At 44.5% G+C, this 24,309-nt stretch overlaps 1 protein-coding gene across 1 annotated transcript in view; it reads right to left on the bottom strand.

The window, feature by feature from the left end:
• SEMA3D (semaphorin 3D) overlaps positions 1–24,309 on the bottom strand; it is a 177,044-nt gene that overhangs the window by 119,714 nt on the left and 33,021 nt on the right. The window lies entirely within an intron of this gene.

The raw sequence follows: 24,309 nt of genomic DNA, 5'->3' as shown, positions 1-24,309 counted from the left end.
GCAGATTGTTCATTGGAGTCCCTGGGATATTTCCCCCCGGTCTAAACAACAGGCTGGGGTTGGGGTCTGAGCTACCCGCTCCCCACAATCCAGTCTGGATTCTGCCCATCAGCCTCCCCATGTCTGTGATGTATTTTAGACAGCCCATTCAGGCAAATGCTGGCTGCATCACTGATGCCATCTCTAGCTTAGTCCTAAGGTTGCCGTCCCAGGCTTACCCTCAGATGGGGGCTGGGAAGGAAATAAACCTCACTGAACACTATTATTGGTGTTATTATTTATTAAATTTGTATCCCACCCTTCATCCAAAGATTACAAGGCAGTTCACAACATAAAACTACAAAGTGGGAACACAAAATACATAATACAGTGGTACCTTGGTACTTAAACAGCATGGCTCCCGAACAAATTGGCTCCCAAATGTTGCAAACCCGGAAGTAAATGTTCTGGTTTGTGAACATTTTTTGGAAGCCAAACATCCAACGTTTGGCTGCTCCTGCAGCCAACTGGAAGCCGTGCCTTGGTTTTTGAATGGTTTCGGGAGTCGAATGGACTCCCAGAATGGATTATATTCGAGAACCAAGGTACCAATGTAAAAAATAAACAAAGCAAGCCAATTTCACCACCCCTAACACATTTAGAAGGACATAGTCAGTCAGTCAAAGGTCTGGTTAAAGAGGAATGTTTTCGCCCGCTGCCTAAAGATGTATAATGAAGGTGCCAGGAAAACCTCCTTTGGAAGAGCATTCCACAAAGGGGAACCACCAGAGAAAAGGCTTGTTCTTGTGGAGTAAGCACATGAAGAATGATGGTCGCAGGGTCCGCGTTGGTTCATATGGGGAGTGACGTACATAGTTCCTTACCTCAATGCCTATGACCAAACCTTCACATAAAGTCATGGCCTTATTTGATCCCAAACCAATATGTTGCATGCTGTCTAGTTATATGCCCCTTAGGGAACAGGGTGGTTATGGGGCCTCGACACGCAAGTGGGAAAAGGTCAGCATGCAATCCTTTCCTAACCCATCTTTTTATTTCAATTCTTTTAAGATGATGCTTCTGAAACGGGATAGAAGGTCTCCCCTCCCAGAATGAGGGCAGGGGTGGGCCACCTAGAAACAGGGGGAAGTTTCAGGGGGAGAGATGCAGCCTCCAAAACTGCTGGCAGAAGCTGCAGAGCAGCAGGAATCTCTCTGATGATTCTGAGTAGAGCAAGTTCTCCCCTACCTGTGCCTCTTTCTCAAGCTCCAACCAGGGATTCAAAGAGGTTTGTGTTCTTTCAGTTCCCTTTGAGCGCCAGCAAAAAATTAGTGCCCACAAATCCTTACATTAATTGCATGTCTGCAGCTGCAGGTGCCAGGAGGTGTTGCCAAAGTGATGCCAGCAAAGGGCCGGAGAACTTGTGAATGGAGTGGGGGGGGTCTAAGCTTAAAAGTTCAGCAAGGCCTTCCATCGGGAACTGCACATGTTTCAGTACATAACTGACAGTAGGTAGCACGTGCATTTTTGTCATTTGAATACTCATTGATTAGTGGCTCATCCCTTGGTAACTTTCAGCCAGACATGCAAGTTCCTTAGGCATTTTCATAAGTCTCCCCTCCCCCACGCATGTTCTCTGCTGTGCACACAACCAGCCTCCGTAAGTTCAGCAAATGTTTGGCATGCACCCGTGCAAGAGGTGAACACGGTACTTCTCCTCCTTCTATGTGTTCAGTGAACATCACTGAAAGGAGAAGAAAGGGAGAAAGGTTGTTTTCTGCTGCTCCAGAGAAGCGGACACGGAGCAATGGATCCAAACTACAAGAAAGAAGATTCCACCTAAACATTAGGAAGAACTTCCTGACAGTAAGAGCTGTTTGACAGTGGAATTTGCTGCCAAGGAGTGTGGTGGAGTCTCCTTCTTTGGAGGTCTTTAAGCAGAGGCTTGACAACCATATGTCAGGAGTGCTCTGATGGTGTTTCCCGCTTGGCAGGGGGTTGGACTCGATGGCCCTTGTGGTCTCTTCCAACTCTATGATTCTATGATCAAGCGGGCACACTTCTGAAACAGACTGTTTTCTCCATAGAAAACCATTGTCCTTGAGCTGACCCGGAGCATTTCATGGATAGCAATTAGCCAGTGATGGGTATTTGCACGTGCAAGCTACCATTTGATGCTGCAGCCCAACCAATGATGGCATTCCTTTTGTATCCAGCCCACCTACGCTATGGGTCCTAAGATGTGACTTCCCAGCTGGCTGCTGGCCATCCGCACAAAACCCCTTAGACAGAACCACTGAGTCAAGAAATCTCCCCGCCTCCTGGCAATGGACTACCGTGAAGATACAGTGGTGCCTCGCAAGACGAAATTAATTCATTCTGCGAGTTTTTTCGTCTTGCGAATTTTTCGTCTTGCGAAGCACGGTTTCCCATAGGAATTCAAAAACCTCAAAAAAGGCTACCACACCGCGTGCTATGAGTTGCTCCTCGAAGTCAAGTCGCAACTGCACCTCTTCAAGCAATGCACCCTGGGTACAGTATTAACGGTTTTAAGAAAAAGGAAACAAACTTGCAAGACGTTTTCGTCTCGTGAAGCAAGCCCATAGGGAAATTCGTCTTGCGAAGCAACTCAAAAAACGAAAAACTCTTTCGTCTTGCGAGTTTTTCGTCTTGCGAGGCATTTGTCTTGCGAGGTACCACTGTATGCAGCATTTAGGACAGGAAGGAAAGGGGGAAATGAGCTTGAGACGAGCACATCTCGACTGGCTCACCTGAGCAAGAGACTTTGAACGGGATGAAGAGGAAGTACCTTCAAGTACATGAGAAAAATGTGAACCAGCAAATAAATAAATAAATAAATAAATACAGTGGTGCCCCGCTAGACGAATGCCTCGCAAGACGAAAAACTCGCAAGACGAAAGAATTTTTCGTTTTTTGAGTTGCTTCGCAAGACGAATTTCCCTATGGGCTTGCTTCGCGAGACGAAAACGTCTTGCAAGTTTGTTTCCTTTTTCTTAAAACCGTTAATACTGTACCCAGGGTGCATTGCTTGAAGAGGTGCAGTTGCGACTTGACTTCGAGGAGCAACTCATAGCACGCGGTGTGGTAGCCTTTTTTGAGGTTTTTGAATTCCTATGGGAAACCGTGCTTCGCAAGACGAAAAATTCGCAAGACGAAAAAACTCGCAGAATGAATTAATTTCGTCTTGCGAGGCACCACTGTAAATCCATCCAAAGATGCACTTGTCTACTTTTGGCAAATCCTGAAAATGGCTACAGAATGAACATTTCTTCCTCTTTTGAGCAATTTTTGTTTACTGAAGACATTTGTCCTTTGTGTGCATCTCCCTTTTGTCTATTTATTTAAAAATACAATCTCCTTAGAACACAACACACTAGGCCTCCTTTATACACAAGGCAGCTGCTCAGCGACATCGGGGCCAACTGAGTCTCCTTCTTTATTCATTGCGGACTTGGCTGCTGCTGGAGTTGGATCCCCATCAGATTCCAGTTTGTTGCTCCATCTCCTAAAAGCAGATGGGAGACCTCAAGAGCTTCTCTTAAGAGACTTATGGTTGTTTTGTCAATGGTGCCCATGGGACATCAAGCCATAGGAAATTCCTGCTCCCTCCATTGTCGAGGGTTAGTGAGATCCATGCTCTGAGACTGAGCAAAAAAGAGCCACTGTTTTCTGTATGGACCAACTCATTCATTATCGCTAGTCTTGGCATTGCCATTGTAGAAGGGAAGAAGATGGGGGGGGCTAGAATCAGTCAGTTAACTCTATGTGCTATTGGCTCTGGCTCCACCGACTCTTGGGCTCCCTGCTTTCTGCCCCACCAGTCCCAGGGAGAACCAGTCTCCACTGGAGCAGCAGCAGCAGGAAGGAGCAGGTCTTGGGAGAGTCCGGAGCAGCCTTTGACTAAGTCAGGTTCCCCACCTGACTTAGAAGGCAAGGTTTAGTCAGTCCCTTTAAATCAGACATTTCAAACATATTCAAGCTGCCCATGACTCCTATCACAGCCGAACCACCTTCAAGGCTAGGGTGTTCCCCATAACAGGCAAAGGGGCTGACTCTGCCATGCATTCTCTTGCATGCCACAGCAAAGTACTTACAGGTTTATTCTGATCACATAATATTCTTTGTTGCCATATGGAAATGAGGAAAAATTCCAGTTTTAGTGTCAAAGAGTGCAATCCTATGCATGCCTATCTGGAAATAAGGCACTTGTACTTACTTCCGAGAAGACATAAGCCCATTTATTTCAATGGCTTTACACCGAGTGTGACTATCGCTGGATATCACCCATAGGATTGGGGCTGTCTTTGATGTGGAATGGTCACTTCCATCCAACTCCTCTTCACAGCCATGTTAATGGAGACATCACCCTTGCTACTATGTTGCATAAAGGGAGGGGGAAAAAACAGCACACACCCCAATCTCTGATAAAGAGCCACACTACATAGTTTCACATTTGCCCTGCTTCATGTCTTGACAGATATCTGAAAAAGAAACTGTTCATTTCCCCAACAGCAGTCAGATTTACAGGGTGAATCTGTTGCGAAGCCCGCCGTGTTCAGTGGGACCTACTCCCTAGTAAACACAGTGCACAACCATATCAAGTCCCACTGAAGTCAATGTCTTTGGCATCAGTGAGTAAGTTTAGGACTAAAGCCTTCAAAGACCAACTTAGTTAACATTAATAACTCCAACGATACCACAAAACTGTGGAGCTGGAGCCAATTGATGGATAGTTAATTTATTCCAGGCTCTCACAGCAGCCAATAGGAGTCAGTGTAACTATATGAGACTTCATAGGCCAGTCTGTTCAATCTGATATCTAAATGCAACTTATAGCACTTGGGGAAGGTTTTGCGGTTTAGCCGCAGAGTCTTAACGCAAAAGGGTTGTGACTCACCCATAAATTCAGCCTGTCAGCCTTGACTGACATAATATCCATGTTATTATTCTTAAACTACATTAACTGAATCCAGAGAGAGTTTTAAAGGAGCCATTAATGAGACGGTTCCAGGAACAACGCTGAGTATGCGTGTATAGAAAGACGTATCAGGTGCAGTGCACTACAGTGGGATTTGTTTAAGAATAAAAAAGTTGAACATGATGTGCTAACAATGGAATGTCAACCTGCCTTTTCATTGCAAGGCTTAAGTTGATGATTGTGAAATAACCTTTAGAGTTATCACATTGCTTATTGTTATACTGCGTGCCTGAGGGCTGGGAGTTCAATATCAGGTAAAATTGAGGTCATACCCTTTGGTCTCTACCAAGTGCTGTGATGAATAAAATCACAGCAATCACTGCTATCCTCAGTTATTGTTACCAACAGCAGTTATTTTCTGTTTTGGGACTGTAGAATGAGTTCTGGCATCTCCAGGTTTAGCAAATGATGATGGGAAAGAGCTGTAAGACCCTGGACCTATGGGACTTTCCGCGATGTCTGCTTTAGGCTTTTGTCAAGGTAGGCTTTTGTGTTCCATTTTGGATCTTTTATTATTATTATTATTGGAATTGGCTGTGCCTTCTCCCTGCTTCCATTGATTTAAAAATGGGACACTATCAGGAGAACTTCTCCAGTGGATTGTGTCCAATATAAAAAGCTATTCACTGTGGCTTATGCCCAAAGGCAGGTGTTAACAGGAGCTTGGAAGAGAGATGGATACGTCATTCTCAAGGGCCAGGCAGGATTGCATAGGGGAGGGGGGGAGAATATCAGTTGAACAAAGCACTTAAAAAGCACTTATCAAGGGTCAAGCTAACCTCAAAGATATTTGGTAGAAAAGTCACTGATCCCAAAGGTGAGATCAAAGGAAAAGAAATGATGGCTTTTACTGGACCACCATCAACAAGAACCTGCAAGTTGCCTCCAGAAAGAAAGAAAAATTCAGTCCAACGCCAACTTAGAATCATAGAATCACAGAGTTGGAAGAGACCACAGGGCCATCGAGTCCAACCCCCTGCCAAGCAGGAAACACCATCAGAGCACTCCTGACATATGGTTGTCAAGCCTCTGCTTAAAGACCTCCAAAGAAGGAGACTCCACCACACTCCTTGGCAGCAAATTCCACTGTCGAACAGCTCTTACTGTCAGGAAGTTCTTCCTAATGTTTAGGTGGAATCTTCTTTCTTGTAGTTTGGATCCATTGCTCCGTGTCCGCTTCTCTGGAGCAGCAGAAAACAACCTTTCTCCCTCCTCTATGTGACATCCTTTTATATACTTGAACATGGCTATCATATCACCCCTTAACCTCCTCTTCTCCAGGTTAAACATGCCCAGCTCCCTTAGCCGTTCCTCATAAGGCATCGTTTCCAGGCCTTTGACCATTTTGGTCAAACTTGTTCTTGTGCTACAGCTTAAGCTCATCTTAACTGCATACTGAATGCAAATGTTAAGAGGAAATCTCAGCTTGGGGAAAGGGTCATTAGTTTCAGATACAGAGAAGATACTCAAGCAGTAACTTCAGGACAAATGCGAGAACAGAATCACCCACATCTGAAAGAGAGAGAAAGCAGTGTATCAGACTGTTTCCAGTCCAGGGCTTTGCAGCATTTTCCATCTTGCTGGAATCTATCACAGGTCAGTTCTGTCTGCTCCATCCCTTTGCATGCCGTGTTTTGTTTGCATTTTGTGGACATTTTCACTTCGTAATGCCTTCATTAGCAAATTATAACCAGTCCCCCTAATGCATAACCTTTGCAGCAGGGGCGTAGCTATCTCATCCGGTACCCGGGCTGGTAGGGGCGGGGTGACCCACCCACGGAGCAGAGCGACCTGCCCACAAGGCTGCTGCCCCGATCCTCACGCAGGCAATGCCGCCACCACAATCCCCAACCAGAGAAGTGCATGGAAACACCATTTACCTTCCCACCAGAGCGGTACCTATTTATCTACTTGCACTTTTCTTTTTTGGGGGCGTGCTTTCGAACTGCTAGGTTGGCAGAAGCTGTGACTGAGCAACAGGATCTTACCCCGTTGCAGGGATTCAAACCGGCAACCTTCTGATCAGCAAGCCCAAGAGGCTCAGTGATTTAGACCACAGCGCTAGCCACGTCCCTCAAGGTACTACTATTGGTATATAAAGTCCTTAGTGGCTTAGATATCTACATGTTTTAATCCTTCTTTTGCTGTTAATTTTAATTATCTTGAAATGTTTTTAATTGCTTTTAAATGATATCGTTGATAATTGTAATACTCCTTGTAAACCACTTAGAGGTTTCACTACCATCAAATGGTAAATAAATTTTATTAGATATACACTTTGAAATTCTTCCACCAGTAAGATGTGCATTTTATATGCATCTCTTATGTTAAGCATGCATTTTTGTGCAAAATTTCAGAGCAAAATTCATAAAAGTGAACATTCCAACTGGGAGTTGTGTTCTGATCCTCGAGCAAGTTTGGGAGTACCAGACTGGGCCAGTCTGCTGTGAGAGGCAAACCAATGGAATTCCTCCCCCAAGCCTAGTCCAAAGCTCACGATTCCCAGCAGACAGGCCTTCTGAAGCTTGAACCAGCTTTTCCAACTCATCTCTTGGACCATAAGCCAAGTTAACACACACTGAAGCATTGATCAAAGCCTTGCTTTGGTCTGCTTCTCCAGTTACTAAGAGATCATCTCGGACTCGGTCGATAAGAGCTCCGCTTGAAATGCTTACGGCCCAGAATGTCTGCTTATATCCACGAGAACCCCTTAGCTCTTCTGCATCAGGATAGCACTCCTTGAGTTGCTTGTGTGCAATTCTACTGTGACAAAGTAGACCACAGAAGAGACAACTCTTATCTCTCTAGCAGGGAGGAAGGGTGGTGGAGTTTGATCATAGCTAGCGAAAGAGAAAGAAATGTGGTTTGGCTAGCAAAAAGGAAGAGGAATATGGGAGGGGAGACAACTGCATAACTGCTCTTGCTTTGGTAAACTGATGCTACATTAAATATTAGCACTTGCTGCCTGGACCTCTGCCTGCGGTGCATAAACGATTCTTGCAGGAACACCCAGTTCTCCAGTATTCTCTCCTCGCAAGGGAACTAACCTTGTAAAAAAACAAAAAAAACACCTTCCCTTGAAACTTATTCCCCACTTGGGAAGGTGGGGTGAGTGAAACATCCCTGTTCTTACCATGTCATCACCACTGTATACGTCTCTTAGCTCCTAATACTAGGAGGTGCTATTGAGAAAGAAGTGCGTTCAGCTAATAGGAATGCTTTCAGAGACGTTCTGCTTTCTCCAACTAGGTTTTGGATTTGCATTTTTATAGTCAGTTGACGCAATCCAGAAAAAGCTCTCAGGCCTCAGCCCCGTCAGTTCCAGTGGAATGTGTTGCACACACATAACGGACTTTTGCTGGATTTTGCCCAGAGGGTAAGAGGAGAATACATGCAGGAAAAGTGCAGAGCACGGTACCCATTTCTATGTGCACTCAAGCATATTCCCAACTGGGATTAATTCCACACACACACCCCTACAAAGTGTGCCTGGATTTTACAGAAATAGAATTTGTGAGTCAAAACGCTTATGCAGCACTTAGAATTGATTATCTTATGCAGAGAAAGTAATTCAATTTCATCATAGCCTAAAGATATGGATTTCAATGGGCTTTTGCTGTTGTGGTTTTATCAACGCATTACACTCAGCTCTCATTTGTCTAGGCTGATATTGGGGGGAAAGTAGCTTAAGATAACCCAGAGTTGGCTACATGCAAAGATAAAGAAGGAAGATTGAGCTCTTAGGACCAGTTGCCTCTCCCTTTTCCCGTGAATACAGCGCTACATTTGCCCTTCTGCATTGATTCAGGCCATACCTGACCCAGAGCAGAACTGAGTTACAAATTGGCTAAAGAAGAACAAAACGTTTAATGGAATACAACCCATGAGGTACTGCAGGATGACTGTGAACACCTAGTCCAGGAATACTCATGCTTACGTGTAACTGTAGATCCACCAGAAAGGAACTGTACATCACCTTGAAAGGTAGGCTGTGCATCTGCATTCTGGATGTGCTTATAGTTTTTGGTCCAGATAAAATGATCTGTGCAAGTATCACCTTCCCTGGATTGGGGGCATAGCTGTCAACTTACAGATTTGAAAATAAGGGACCAGCAGCCTCGAAAATGAGGGATCAACAGCCAAAATAAGGGATTTTCTGAACACAGGTATGTTCAACATCTGAGCCCCTCCAAGCCAAAGGCAGAAAGCCCAGCCAGCAGCCAAACGAAGCCTCAAGTGGTGGTTCCCACAGCGCAGCAACCTGGCAAAGGGGATGCAGCAAGGAAAACCACCATCACCTCTCCGCTGGGAAGCGCTGAGCAAAGGCGAGTCCCCAGGCAATGCAGCCGATATGATCGGCACAAGGCATGCAAGCTCCACCCCCCAGTCATTCTCAGACTCCTTATTGGGTGAGCAACGCAGCCAAGCAACACAGTTGGAGCCTCCCTCCTCCCTGTCTGGCAGGGAGCAGTGTAACTGTACAAATTGTGCCCAGAAAATCCAAATAAAGAACATCTTGCCTTTGTGTCATACTTGTGTTTCAGCTCATTAAACTTATCTTCAAATGTCCTGTGGCTCTTCTGCAGCATTCTTGGGTTCTGTTTATTATAGTCTGAGGTAAATATGGATGGTTATATATTAAAATTCCTTACTACTTTGTTGGATTGTCTGTGGCTGTTAATTAATTCAATAGCAGAATACAAATGTTTGATTTCATCTGGCAGGTTTTACAAGCTCCCGTCATTATTAACTCCGGTCTATTTCTGGTTGCTACATGTTGCAGAAAAGCAATTACAATGGTTAAGAGAAGGCCATGGCAGCAAAAGGTTCAAGAGGTTGTAGTTCTAAATATAGGCGGGAAATATTAATTGGGGACACAGCAGAGGTTCATGAAATCAAAAACAGTGGGTCAGATACACTGTCCCTGTCCCCCCACTAATTGAACTAAAGGTTCCTCAGTGAGGTTGGCTGGCAGAAAATTCATCGCTGACAAATGAAAGCATGTTGGATCAGAGGAGCCAACTCCTAGGGGCCAAGATACCTTTGCGCCCCCATAAAATATTTGAGGAGGCTGCCCCCCACCCAAAGTTGATGGGCATTGCCATTCAAATAGTGTGTGTGTGCCACAACATATGATCAATTATGCCAGGCGGGGCTTACCTGTTTCCCTCCCCCTCCATATTTTATTCAAGTTGGTACCCCTGTTTTGGATAAAGTGTTTTGAAAAGCCAGTAACTTTCATTAATATCTGGGTAAGAATTTGAATCCATGTTATTGTTTAAGGATGCCTCAGTCACAATTGGGATGCGGGTGGTGCTGTGGGTTAAACCACAGAGCCTAGGACTTGCCGATCAGAAGGTCGGCGGTTTGAATCCCCATTGCTCGGTCCCTGCTCCTGCCAACCTAGCAGTTCGAAAGCATGTCAAAGTGCAAGTAGATAAATAGGTACCACTCCGGCGGGAAGGTAAACGTCGTTTCCGTGTGCTGCTCTGGTTCACCAGAAGCGGCTTAGTCATGCTGGCCACATGACCCGGAAGCTGTACGCCAGCTCCCTCAGCCAATAAAGCGAGATGAGCGCCGCAACCCCAGAGTCGGTCATGACTGGACCTAACGGTGAGGAGTCCCTTTACCTTTTTACAGTCACAATTATTTGACACCAGCCTACAAAATGTTCACTGGATCTGAGTAGCCCATTTAAGGTGTAATCCAAACCACCTTGGGATAGGGCTAAGGTGTCCCTCTGCCCAGCCTTGAATGCCTGCATTGGCCATCATGTGGGGCTCCCCCTTCCAGCTCCTGATTGGGTTGCTCAAAGTACCATGGGCAGGATCCTTCCTGATGGCAACCAGCAAAGCCCCTGAAATGAAGCATCCCAGTGTCAGAGAGGGGCTGAGCCAGCCCAGGATACATGGGAAACTGAGCAGTACATGTGAAAAGGATCTAGGAGTCTTGGTTGACCACAAACTTGACATGAGCCAACAGTGTGACGCGGCAGCTAAAAAAGCCAATGCAATTCTGGGCTGCATCAATAGGAGTATAGCATCTAGATCAAGGGAAGTAATAGTGCCACTGTATTCTGCTCTGGTCAGACCGCACCTGGAGTACTGTGTCCAGTTCTGGGCACCACAGTTCAAGAAGGACACTGACAAACTGGAACATGTCCAGAGGAGGGCAACCAAAATGGTCAAAGGCCTGGAAATGATGCCTTATGAGGAACGGCTAAGGGAGCTGGGCATGTTTAGCCTGGAGAAGAGGAGGTTAAGGGGTGATATGATAGCCATGTTCAAATATATCAAAGGATGTCACATAGAGGAGAGAGAAAGGTTGTTTTCTGCTGCTCCAGAGAAGTGGACATGGAGCAATGGATCCAAACTACAAGAAAGAAGATTCCACCTAAACATTAGGAAGAACTTCCTGACAGTAAGAGCTGTTTGACAGTGGAATTTGCTGCCAAGGAGTGTGGTGGAGTCTCCTTCTTTGGAGGTCTTTAAGCAGAGGCTTGACAACCATATGTCAGGAGTGCTCTGATGGTGTTTCCTGCTTGGCAGGGGGTTGGACTCGATGGCCCATGTGGTCTCTTCCAACTCTATGATTCTATGATTTTATAATTCTATGAGCTGGTGATGAGGTTGGGCCAGATCTGTATCCAAATGCTATGCTAGTACCAGGCTTGCACAGCAATTTTCCTGTCCCCTGCCCCACCTCTGGCTCTGGCAGGCTTGAGGATATGGCATTGGCTCTACTCTTCTACTAAGCCATGCCAGCCAGCAGCCAAGTTTAGGAGAGTAGCCATCGTCATTTAAATGCTGCAGTTACAATTGTGTGGAGCGGGACCACCCCTGCCACCCCTCCACCTCCTGTTGCACCCCCTTCAGTCTTGCCACCTGCTGTCCGTGAATGGAGGAAGTCTGAAGAGCAGAGCTCGGCCACCTTCAGACCTTTTCTCTAAGGTCTGAACAGCAGTGGATGGACCCAGGGATGGAGTGGCCAAGCAAGGGACTGCGCTATAGTATTTGTTTACTTGAATATCAACTCTATTTTAGGTAGCAATATATTAGGTAGGTGGTAAATAGCTTTGAATTTGTGGAGGGATAAAAAGATTATAGGTCCAATGTAACCTTCCAAACCACAAGCAACCATCTTTGTTTCAGAACACTTTGCTCTTCACTGCTCCAAGAAATACGGAGCAAAACAATCTAGGGCAACCTCTCCACTCTTGTCTTCATCCATTAGTAATAATAAGAAAGCCAGAAAAAACAAAACTGAATGGATCTATTAGAGGTTCAGGAACTTCTCAATGAGTACTAACTCCCAATTATCTGTATTTTTGTTGGCAAAATGGTGCTTTTCTCACAAAAGGCCTTCTGATGTCAAAGCACGGCAGCTACAATATCAAAATTCCTCCAAAAACACAAAACAAAAAAACTTCTTATCTCCACTGCCACAATGGCTTCTGAACAGATGATACCCTTGGTAGATGTTACATTCCCACAGGAGCACAAATCTCCCTGTAGGTCAAACAAAAAACGCATCGTCTCAGGCCAATAGAAATAACATTTCTTGCATTATTGGATTGATTTGGCATAGTAGTTTTTGCAAACTTTGCCTGTTGAGATATGGTCCATTGTGCTAGTTGTATGTTTTTACATCCTCTGATGCTCTTAATCAGTGGAAAGTGAACCGTATAAAAACCAATTTGAAGGACTTTCGACCTGGAAATGAATGTTATTGTCCCTTGAGCACAGCCAATTAATTTCTCGTCTCTCTCGTGAACATCAAGGAAAATGTTAACGAGGCAAGGCAACTGAAAATCAATGTGTTATCAAGAGAAAAGGAGATAAAAGAAACAGGAAACTGGCAGCTGGGGGGAGTGCAGTTGTGCATGATAGTTTTTCATTTAAAACAAGAGAAGCTAGCCTTTTTCAGACCAAAAGGCACAAGAAAGAGACTGGCCACAATGCTCAATGCACGCACATAGAGGCCACTCCCTACACATTCAGGCAGACACACATTGGTCTTCTCCTAAGTCAGTGCCGCAAGGGACTATTATTTGCAACTTTCACAAACATAGGCACACGGATCAGTGTCTATTTCAAGAGAGCAACAGATATGTGGCTTGCAGAATATTTCAGAACTGACTTCTCAAAAAGGAAACCAAATCTATGAGCTATGCATGTCCGGAGATGGCTTTGATATTAAAACAGAAGGTGAATGTTAACTCCGCACAGGGGAAGAGATGGGTCTGTAGGAGACCAACTAAGTCCTGAGGAAAGCAGAGAAACATAAATCTGTACATACACCCTTTTGAGGGCCACAGTTAACCGGCTCAGGCTACTACATTGCAGGCTCCCTCAACCTGCCCCTTCCATCAATGGGTCTCAGCTCCAGTTTTGGGATGCATCAGTACCAATGTCAACTGCAGCTGATACCAAACTTTTAAACTTGAAGCCTAGGGATGGATGCATAAGCATATGTCCACTCCATGTCAGTTTTCCTTGCATTCAAGCAAAGGTTCATTCCATCCTGGGCTTTGGTAGATCTCCATACCACCCAGGCACGAACAATCCATGTTTAATTTATATACCGTACTTTTCAGTGTATAAGATGACCTTTTTTAATTACAAAATTATGCTAAGAATTGGGGGTCGTCTTATACACAGATAGTGCATAGGAGGGACATGTGATTGGGTATTTTGTTGGTGATCGGCAGCTTCTGCTGGTGGGTGGACAGTTGGCTTTTGCATTGTGTGTGTTTGTCAACAATTCCCCCTAAAAAGACCCCAACAACTGTGGGCCACCCCCCCAAAAAGCTCAACAATTCAGGGCAATCTCCCCCCATTTTCTTAATGTTGTGTCCCCCAAAATAGGGGGTGTCTTATACACAGGGCGTGTTATACACGGAAAAATACGGTACATTTTATGAGCATTTTACACGGAAAAAAATGCAAGCTGCCTCTACTACCTTGCTGGGTGTTGGAGTGGGAACATTTTAGCCCATTTCCAAGTGCCCATGAAGATTCACTGAGCTAAACACAAGCTGCACTGGCCATGTTCGGTGGTGTATCAGGGGCTCCATAAATAAACACATGTTTCTGCTGGTTGCCTGCAAACAACAACAAGCAAAACTTGCAATGGCTCTCCAAGCACATGGCATGCCAGGGAACACCCCCACTTGAGTTGTTCAGCCCTGATTTAGTGGAATTGCACTGAAATTAGACAGGGATATAATTCCTGGTATTCACTCTATGGAATGAGAGGATGAAAATGAAATAACCTCTCATCTACTAAGTTCATTCCATTTATTTATAAACACCCATGTAATAAAAGAGCAATATTTTAATATGCCGCACACCCTAATTTATAGGTACATCTGTGTTTCCTTTGATTGTGGTCCAAATTCCTCAAATTATAACTTTTATTGTTTCCCTTCTAGCTTGGCAGCAATTTAGGGAAATTTGCTCATTTCTTCCACACCTCTGAGGTGAACGAAGATCACACGGATCCAAACATGTCCTTATCTCTTTAGCAGAAGTTCCAGTTATCTGGTTTCTGTGAAATCTGGCTCTCAGTTAACACCGCGATGATGGAGATGAATGCCTGACAGAGTCACAAGAGGGAATTTTCAGAAACACGGTATCAGAATTTTTAAAAATAATATGCTGGAACTTTAAAAAAAGTTAAATAAGCACAGGAAAAAAAGGTTGAGCCACAAGACCCAGCGTCAGTGCTAAGGTGTAACTGAACTGTTGGCACGCAGCCCTTGAATTACTTTACTGAACCTTTCTCCCTGCCTCTACTTTATTGAGTACACTAAGATGACATTGCTGGGAGTTACTGTGTGTGTGGGTTGATGGTGATACTTCAAGCATTAACCATTTTAAATCCTCTTTTATGATGGTCTGGCAAGGGTTTACAGCTTCTGCTTCCTCCTTCTGTCACAGTTTTTGCCTATTTCTTCTCTGTGTTTTATTTCTCCTCACATAGCCCTAGACAATCAGGGATCAGGCACTAGGCAGGATGATGCTTGAGCCTATAAGATTTAACTATGTCCTGACATCAAGAGGGGCAAGTGTAGCCCACTGGAGTGATGGCAGCGATTCTTGATTGGTCCACATGGGTGATGCTAGCCAGTTAAGGACAACCATCAGGATTAAACAATTTCTCGGTCCTTAGCAATAACTCCACAAATTGCTAATGTGATGGCCCTCCTGGGAAACCGGTTAAGAAAACAAGTCCCAATTTCATTTTAGCGCTACTCCAGACTGTGGGATGTAATCCATTGGAGCAGTCAAATACAACATTCCTTGTTTCCCTAGAGTGGACACAGGCAGGGGGATGTTACTCCAGCCACTATAACTTCCTGTGCCACTGGTCTGAAGTGTCCTCCCCCTACATGTGACCAGGCAGATGGGCATGACCCTGTCTGACTCTATAAAAGAGCCGAGTCCCGCAGCCATCTCTCTCTTGATGCCATTTTCTTCTCTTGATGCTGTTCTCTTAATGTATTTTGCTGTCTGCTGGTTCTCAGCAAGACAGGGGCACAGGTGGCGCTGTGGTCTAAACCACAGAGCCTAGGGCTTGCCGATCAGAAGGTCGGCAGTTCGAATCCCCGCGACGGGGTGAGCTCCCATTGCTCGGTCCCAGCTCCTGCCAACCTAGCAGTTCGAAAGCATGTCAAAGTGCAAGTAGATAAATAGGTACCACTCCAGCTGGAAGGTAAACGGTGTTTCCATGCACTGCTCTGGTTCGCCAGAAGCGGCTTAGTCATGCTGGCCACATGACCCGGAAGCTGTACGCCGGCTCCCTTGGCCAATAAAGCGAGATGAGTGCCACAACCCCAGAGTCGGTCACGACTGGACCTAATGGTCAGGGGTCCCTTTACCTTTAGCTCTCAGCCAGCAGCACATGGGCTCAATCCCCATATGGGATGAATTCACACTTCGTTTTGCAACTACTAGCTAAAGCCTGCCTTCAGGGATCATACTGTGAACTGAATGTGAGTAAACTTCTTGTTACTTTTAAGGAAAGACTCTTGTGTCTTTATTCTTTTAAGAGGGATCAAAGGGGGCTTACTAGGAATAATCCAATCTGGGCAAGCCGGACTGGATTGCTTAACTAAAGAGATTCAAATGAAGCAAACTAGCTTCCTTCTGTATTGAGGGGAATTTGCTCTGCTACATAACTTACTAGCGGGAGTGAAAGAAGAATAATATTGAATCAATATATCCTCTCCTACTATCCTTAACATTCCCTCACAGACTCTAGGCAAGGGGCATTCCAAACTATGGGAAACATCAGGAAAATTGTCTGGGAAGACCCACATCAGAGTTCTGCAACTGCCTGCTTAGAAGGGAGGAGTGGCTGTAACCACAAGCAGGCCCAGGTTTTGGCATGAAATGCAAGATTTTGCTCAAACAACACCAGCTTGTTTCCTGCTTGGCAGGGGGTTGGACTCGATGGCCCTTGTGGTCTCTTCCAACTCTATGATTCTATGATTCTATGGCTATGCGGGGATTTTACATTTACATCCTAAAGCAATGCTATCCATTGAACAGCACTGCCTTTCTTAGAACATTTGAAATAAATTTTATGTTTAGCCATGATCACCATTGATGGATGCAACATTTCTTTCCCCAAAAATGCAAGCTAGTCTTTCCAGGAGTGCAAAGCAACAGTCTTGCAACAGGAAAGTACGGCAGAGTTTGAATGGGATTGGGCCAAATGTTGGAGAAAGAAAAGCTAGCATCTGTCAGATGGTTTTCACTATGTTCCCTTCTTAATTAAAAAAGAAACACTATAATCTTCTTTGTTCCACAAATGTGCCATTTGTTGTCAAATCAACACTTCACTGTGCGTCTCTTAAAACTGAGAATCTACCCAAATGGAGAATCATGGGCAAAACGCAAACGTCAACACAGATAAAGGATAAAAACAAGCCAACATTGGCAATATTATTGACTAATGTCTCCAGAGGAATGCACAATATTGAACTCTTGCCCAAATGTTGGCTGGCCTGCTTTAACTTTGGCCCAGTGTTCAAGGGACAATTATTATTGGTTATGGGTAAGGAACATTTATTTAGCAGACTTTTTCATCTTCCAGTAAGAGCAATCTTTCACTTCAGATTAGCGAGTACCAACATTCCTCCCCACTGAGAGTGAGTTCTTCAAGGCCCCTGGTGTCATTCTCTCAACAGTTCATCATTTAGTAGGGGTTGAATATCACTCTCAAACATACACACTTTGTCTCGATTCAGCCTCTTTGATAAAGGCTCATCAACATTCAGAGATGTGTCTGGCGAGACAGAGAGGTTACTGGTTATTGCTTCTCATTGTTACAAAGCCCTATTCACCACCAGTCCAAATTATTGACTCAGGAACTGTTTAAAATTTGCTCAAGGAGAAAGCAAAGATGAAGACAAATAAGTGAACACTAAAACTTGAGAGAAGATTTAGCAAACAGCTTCCAAACCACATAATGCCTTTTTCAGAGTAAATCTCCACCCACCCCACTCCACTGCCCATTTTAGATGGACATCTCTGAGAGGCAAGACTTACCTTTAGCAAGTAAGGAAAAAATGCCCAACCCAAGAGGCTGATCCCCATCAGACTGAACTATCTTGCATGAGATCTTTTTCCTAGCCTTAGACTGAATTCCAGTACACACATACCTGGGAACAAGTCCCATTGAACTCAATGGGGCTTCCTTCACAATATGATAAATCAATATGAATAGGAAGACTTCTGTTTAAATGAATACACATGTTGATAAATAAGGCTTTTTAACTCATTTACAAATATGGGGGATTTAAATACAGCATCATTTATGTATGTTTCTCTGGAAGTAAACCCTACTGGCTTCAGTGGGACATACTCCCAGGTAAGTGTATACAGTGGTACCTCAGTTTATGAACTTAATCCGTTCTGGAAGTCCGTTCTTAAACCGAAAACGTTCATAAACTGAGGCGCACTTTCCCTAATGAGGCCTCCCGCCGCCGGTACCCTTCCACCATTTGGATTCCATTCTTGGTTCTCAAACCAAGACACTATTTCTAGTTTCGTGGAGTTTGTAAACCAAATTGTTCTTAAACCAGTCTGTTCTTAAAGTGAGGTACCACTGTATAGGATTTCATTTATTATTACATTTATATCTGACTTTTCCTCCAAGAAGTTTAAGATGATGCACAATGCACATGATTACCCCCCTCCATGGTAACCTCTCTAGGTAGGATAGACTGAGAGATACTGACCAGCCAATGAGCTTCCTGGCTGAGTGCAGGCCTGAGATTTGGTCTCCCAGGTCCTAGTTCAAGAATGTAGCTCAGGGGTAGGCAACCTAAGGCTGGGGGCCGGATTCGACCCAATCGCCTTCTCAATCCGGCCTGTGGACGGTCCAGGAATCAGCATGTTTTTACACAAGTAGAATGTGTCCTTTTATTTAAAATGCATCTCTGGGTTATTTGTGGGGCATAGGAATTCATTCATTTCCCCCCCAAAATATAGTCTGCCCCCCACATAGTCTGAGGGATGGTGGACTGGCCCACAGCTCAAAAAGGTTGCTGACCCCTGCTCTATACCACTCTGGCTTTTACACCACACTTCATATCAATAATGATGCACTCTTACACATATTTACTCAGAGCTGAGGGCCATAGCTCAGTGATAGAGAACGCCAAAGATCCCAGGCTCAGGTCAGACTGGGGAAATTCCTGCCTGAAAGCCTAGAGGGCCACTGCCAGCCAGTGTAGACAACATGGAGTTGGATGGAAAAATACATTTACTTTGTCCAAGGCAGCTCCCTACGTTCCCATTGAGTCTAGTAAGGTTGCACTGGATTTTTGGGGGATTTTTTAATAGCATTCTCCCACTCTGTGTGTCACACACTGGGTCCAGATTGTACACAAAGGGCAGCAGACTGCAGGTGTGGAAATTATGTTAAATTCATACACTTAAAAAAACAAACTGATTCTGCAAGTCAGAATGCAGATGGGAGGGGGCAAAGCCAGTTTTCCACTCAAAGGGAGGCTTTGGTTGCGATTTGTTTCCTTTTTTTAAGTAGGGAACATTCAGAGATGTAATCCCCCACCTGTCCCCTGAATAAGGATGATTTGGTTTCTGGCTTTTTCTGCTCCATGTATAAATCAAGCTTCAGATGTGACACACTGGAGAATAAAAGGTCTCTTTGGGGCATTTCTGAAAACATCCTCAATCAAAACAAGGGGGAGGGGACACAGGTGAGCAGTAAAAGATCTTTAGAAACAAAGCACGATATATGCCTTTCTTCCTCACTTCCAGTCAGTTAAATAAATTAGCACTGTGCCAGAACATGTCTCCCCATCTCTCAAAAGTTTTCCTCCCCTGTGAAAGATGCTTCCATTTTTCTGCCCGAGTCTCAGGGTGCTTTAGAATTTCTTTTTTTATTTTTTGGTGGGTGATGGGTTTTGAGCTTCCCTTATTGGTATATGTGTCTTTTTTTCTGTTGCACACATCTCCAGCATTCTGCAGCCTCCCTGGCTGTTCCTGCTGCCTGACCAGCAAAGGCCCCATGGGAGGGGTTCCCTCATGTCATCGTCCCTTCAGTTGAAGCGCAGGCAACCCAGGGAGGCTGCAGAGTGCAGGTCACTGGATGAGATGATTTGTGGGATGAACAAAATGACTCTCACAAACACTCCTCGGCCACCTCAAAATGAAGGCAAGCACAATGAAGACCCTCTACCCCATTCATGAGAATGTCACCATTTTTATATTTTATAACGTTCAAATGCAGTTAGGTGTGTGTTTTTTCATTAGCTGATGGACAGTGGTCAAAAAACAAAGGAGAATTTTACAAAACTGCACCGAAACAAACCCATCTCTGACTCCTGTCAATCAGTTTCCGGAGTTAAACCTGGGTTTTAGTGTAAAGAAAGAAGGAGAAAAACTTCCCTCTATCAACTTTCTCCACAACATGCATAACTTTGTAAATCTGTCATGCTCTCCCTTGACTTGCCTGTTTTCTACATTAAATATTTGCCATCCATTACTCAAGTCAACACCCCATCTGACCCGATCCTTCCAATACCTCAAAGCTGGCAAAGCAAAAACAAAACTATGATAAAACCCAGTGATAACTATAAAGACAAATTGGTTAGAAAGGAAACAACAGAGAACCTCGGGTGTGAGAGCCAACAGAAATCTTCAGTGGAACCTCTGTAGTTTGAAGTTTTGTTTTGTTTTCTAAGGAGGTCGACCCTGGGCTAAAACTCTGTCGCTGACTCTGGCTGCCCTTCAAAGGAAGGAGTTCCCGGGAAGTGCTGACAGATTTTGAAGCACAGCCCAAGAGACAGGTGAGACAGTGAAAACAAATAGCCCTTAATCACTAGGTGTGTCCACAACTGCCAGGGCAGGGAATGATCTGATGAGTTCAAGGTGGATCCCATCTTAAGATGTTATTGGACTGAAGACAGCAACAAGATTGTGTTTTGCATTTGGTCCAGCAAAGCTTGCCTCGACTTTAGTGGCAGCAGCAGGTCAGGGCCCTAGAGTGATCCCTCTCCTGACCGAGATGCGATGAACTGATTATTTGTTTAACTTTTCTCTGAAAGGTTCCCGTTTGTCAGTCCTGTATAGTAAAAGGCTTCAAGGAGCTTTGGATGGTGTTGGCCTGTCACCATCCACCTATTTAATTATCACACTGTCATAATGGTGGAGTTTTCTGTGTTCCACCTTTTCTATTCTCAGTGAAAATCATTGCCTGTTCCAGGAACATCTCCACATGTAATGCGGGTGGCATGATTCTTCTCTTCCTTCCCTTTACCTCTTCACTTCTTTAGATATCCCCATATCAGAAACTCTATAGTACAGTGGTACCTCAGGTTACAGACGCTTCAGGTTACAGACCCTGCTAACCCAGAAATAGTACCTCGGGTTAAGAACTTTGCTTCAGGATGAGAACAGAAATTGTGCTCCGGCGGTGCGGCAGCAGCGGGAGGCCCCATTAGCTAAAGTGGTGCTTCAGGTTAAGAACAGTTTCAGGTTAAGAACGGACCTCTGGAATGAATTAAGTACTTAACCCGAGGTAAGCATCAAGCAGGAGGTTAAGTTTAATTAAATGCTTGCTATGATTAAGTAGAACTGAACCAAAAATGACCAGCCCAGCTTTAAGGATGGGAAAAATGGGAGGTAACAGAGGATACAGCACCTTGAAGAGCATCTTGGAAATGGAAGAGAATCTTCTCTTTGGAATGCTGTGTTGCCACGGCCCCACGGCCAGTTATGCTCCATGTCTTATCAAGAGTGAGGGCCTGCCTGCTCAGGAGGTGAGCTGAGGCAGCCAACTTGCCCACCCTGCTGCCTCCATCCTGGGCTTCTGAGATTTATGCTTCACTACGACCACTCGTTTTAAGTTTCTCTCTGCAGTCACAAGGACTAGAAACTTACCTCAAACTTCTCAAGATGCCAATTTGCTCGCATCCCCTTTGAAGCCACAAAGACTAAAAACTCAACTCTGTTTTTAAAAGGTACCCTTGGGATGTTGAATTCATCAGACACCGCAACCATATGTTAACCTTGTAGGCGCACTGAATTTGCACAGGCTAGCCAGTAGTCTAAATAACTGAGCTAACCACAGTTAATTTCCCTTTTCATAATGGCGAAGAAGATAAAATGAATCATGATAAAGTTACTTAGCTGGATGGGGTTTCTGGCAAGGACACTGATGAATATTCAGCCAGTTAAAGAAAGACACTTGTGTTTGCTGGCTTGAAGTGCATTGCAGATTACTCACTGCAGGAAGTCAAAGATACCTTTCAGAACATTCTGTACACCTGCCTCGAAATCTGCTGCACAAATTGCTTTGGGTTATCAAATGTAGGCAGGAAAATGATATTTAAAACTGCCAGGAGAAATCTATTCAAAATTGCAGCCCTACAAATTTCCAAGGGCTAAGTTTCATAATATTTAGCTGCTGCAAAAATATGTCCAGGGCTCTATGAGCAGCAGCAATAACAAAAATGGAAGGTTTGGGCGATTTTTTTCCTTGCTACTGTGGCCACGCCTGTATAACCAAAAAGGGAGATGCAAATTTGTATAACATTTGTGCATGCTAACCTATATGTACAGATGCAGGTTTAGAAATAATTTCAAATCATAGTGGGAAGAATGTGACCAGGTGGCCCAGCTGCCTGAGAGGTCTGTGGTCCAAGTATTAACTGTTGATGTTCAGGGCCTCTTTCTTCTTATCTAGGATTCTTGAATGCAGCTGATTTTCTAGATCCATTTCATTTTGGGGTTAGGCCTGGTTTTGGCAGAGAAACAGACTTGCTCACCCTGTCAGATAGGGCAAGTGCGTCCCTGTCAATTCTCCTTGATCCTTCAGTGGCTTTCAGTGCCATTGACCATGGTCTGTGTTTTCTTTCTGGGGATACTCAATGGTACGCAGTACCGGCACATTTTTTCTAGAAGAAAAGCATGAACCACTGTATTTTTCTGAAGAGGCTATCTGAACTGGTGGCAGGTGGTCCTGATCCAACTTGGATGGTCATTTTCAGACGGTGGTGCTGAAGGAATATTGTTCAGCCTCATGGGGCCTTTAGTGTGGGGTTTTGCAAGGTTCGATTTTTATACCCCTGGTGTTTGACATCTACATGAAAAAAATGAGCATTTTGGAATGTGCTGTTGGCAATATATTGATGACACAGAAGAAGAAGAAGAAGAGTTTGGATTTGATATCCCGCTTTATCACTACCCGAAGGAGTCTCAAAGTGGCTAACATTCTCCTTTCCCTTCCTCCCCCACAACAAACACTCTGTGAGGTGAGTGGGGCTGAGAGACTTCAAAGAAGTGTGACTGGCCCAAGGTCACCCAGCAGCTGCATGTGGAGGAGCGGAGACGCGAACCCGGTTCCCCAGATTACGAGACTACCACTCTTAACCACTACACCACACTGGCACAGAGCTGTGCTTCTCCTTTACACCTGCAGGTACAGCATCAGAAATGCTAGACTGGTGTCTTGCCTCAGTAATGGCCTGGAGGGTTTGGGACAACTGCACAAGAACTACACTATTCAATTGATTCTGTCTGATTCCAACTCTGCGGGCCAGTGAAAAAATTCTCATGTTGCTTGGCGATGGAGATGTATTGCCAATAATACAGAGGACATTAATAATCCCATCTTGTTTCTTATTTGAACACATTGTGAGATGTATCCATAAGCCAGCAGCCTAACAGTGCAATCTTATATCAACACACTCAGAAATAAGCCCCATTGCATTCAATGGGACTTACTTCTAGGTTCTAGCTTATTCTGGTCTTCTTACCTGAAGAAAGCTGCATGAAAAAGAAGAAGCAGCCAATGCAAAACTCACCATAACAATTTGAGAGTTATGGGGAAACACTTCCATCGAATCAGAGTTGGAAGGGACCCCAAGGGTCATCAAGTCCCACCCCAAACAATGCAGGAATCTCAGCTCTAAGGCATCCCAGGCAGATGGCCTTCCAACCTCCACTTAAAAACCTCCAAGGAGGGAGAGTCCACCACCTCCCGAGGGAGATGGTTCCTCTGTCGAACAGATCTTACTGTCAGAAGTTATTCCTGATGTTTGCTGTTGTTAAGCATCAATCCTGGACAGCTTCCAAAACAAACCTGATAAGATTAGAGTCATCACATTACAAGAGAGGTATTCACTCTCATATTATAAATCATCTCTGGAGTACTTCCTCCATCTGCGCGCACATAGATTCCTTTCACTGCCTTCACTTTGTCCAAAATATGCTAAGAATGATATCTGCCCCAAATTTCCAGCTTCCAGAACGCCTGGCCTGGCAAGGATATACGACTCTCGGAAAGCATTTGGGAGTCTCTCTGTTCAAACAGAATGCAGAGCTACAGTAGAGTGGAAGAGCACAGTATTGAATGTACAGGCTTAAAAAGGAAAGAAAGAAAAGCTTGTCTACCTGCACAGACAGCCAAACAAGGGTTCATAAAATACAAAGAATCAGGTGCCAAATAAATTACTATTTCCCATTTATGTTAAATGGGGGGGGGGGGTTGGTCTGAGTTTGATACACACGTCAGCTCTCTGTTATTGAAGCAGAACTGATCTCTTATGGCAGAGCAGGTGGACATGCTTGCATTTTGGAAAAGACTAAAGTAGGTCCAATGATTTATCATTATTTTTCATTTGAAGTAAATGAGCATTGTTCATTGATCATACATGCACCTACCCCAAGTTAAGTAGAAAGACTCTCTAATGCAAGACTAGTTAAAACTCTTGCCTGTGTGACCAGTTCTTGTGTAGAAGTCACAGCATCCTACATGCTTCAAATGTTATTTGAAGAAAACTTTCTGTAAGT

Source organism: Podarcis pityusensis (assembly GCF_964106645.2).
Source record: "Podarcis pityusensis genome assembly, chromosome: 5".
Classification (NCBI taxonomy): domain Eukaryota; kingdom Metazoa; phylum Chordata; class Lepidosauria; order Squamata; family Lacertidae; genus Podarcis; species Podarcis pityusensis.
This window is presented reverse-complemented; position numbering and strand designations above follow the sequence as displayed.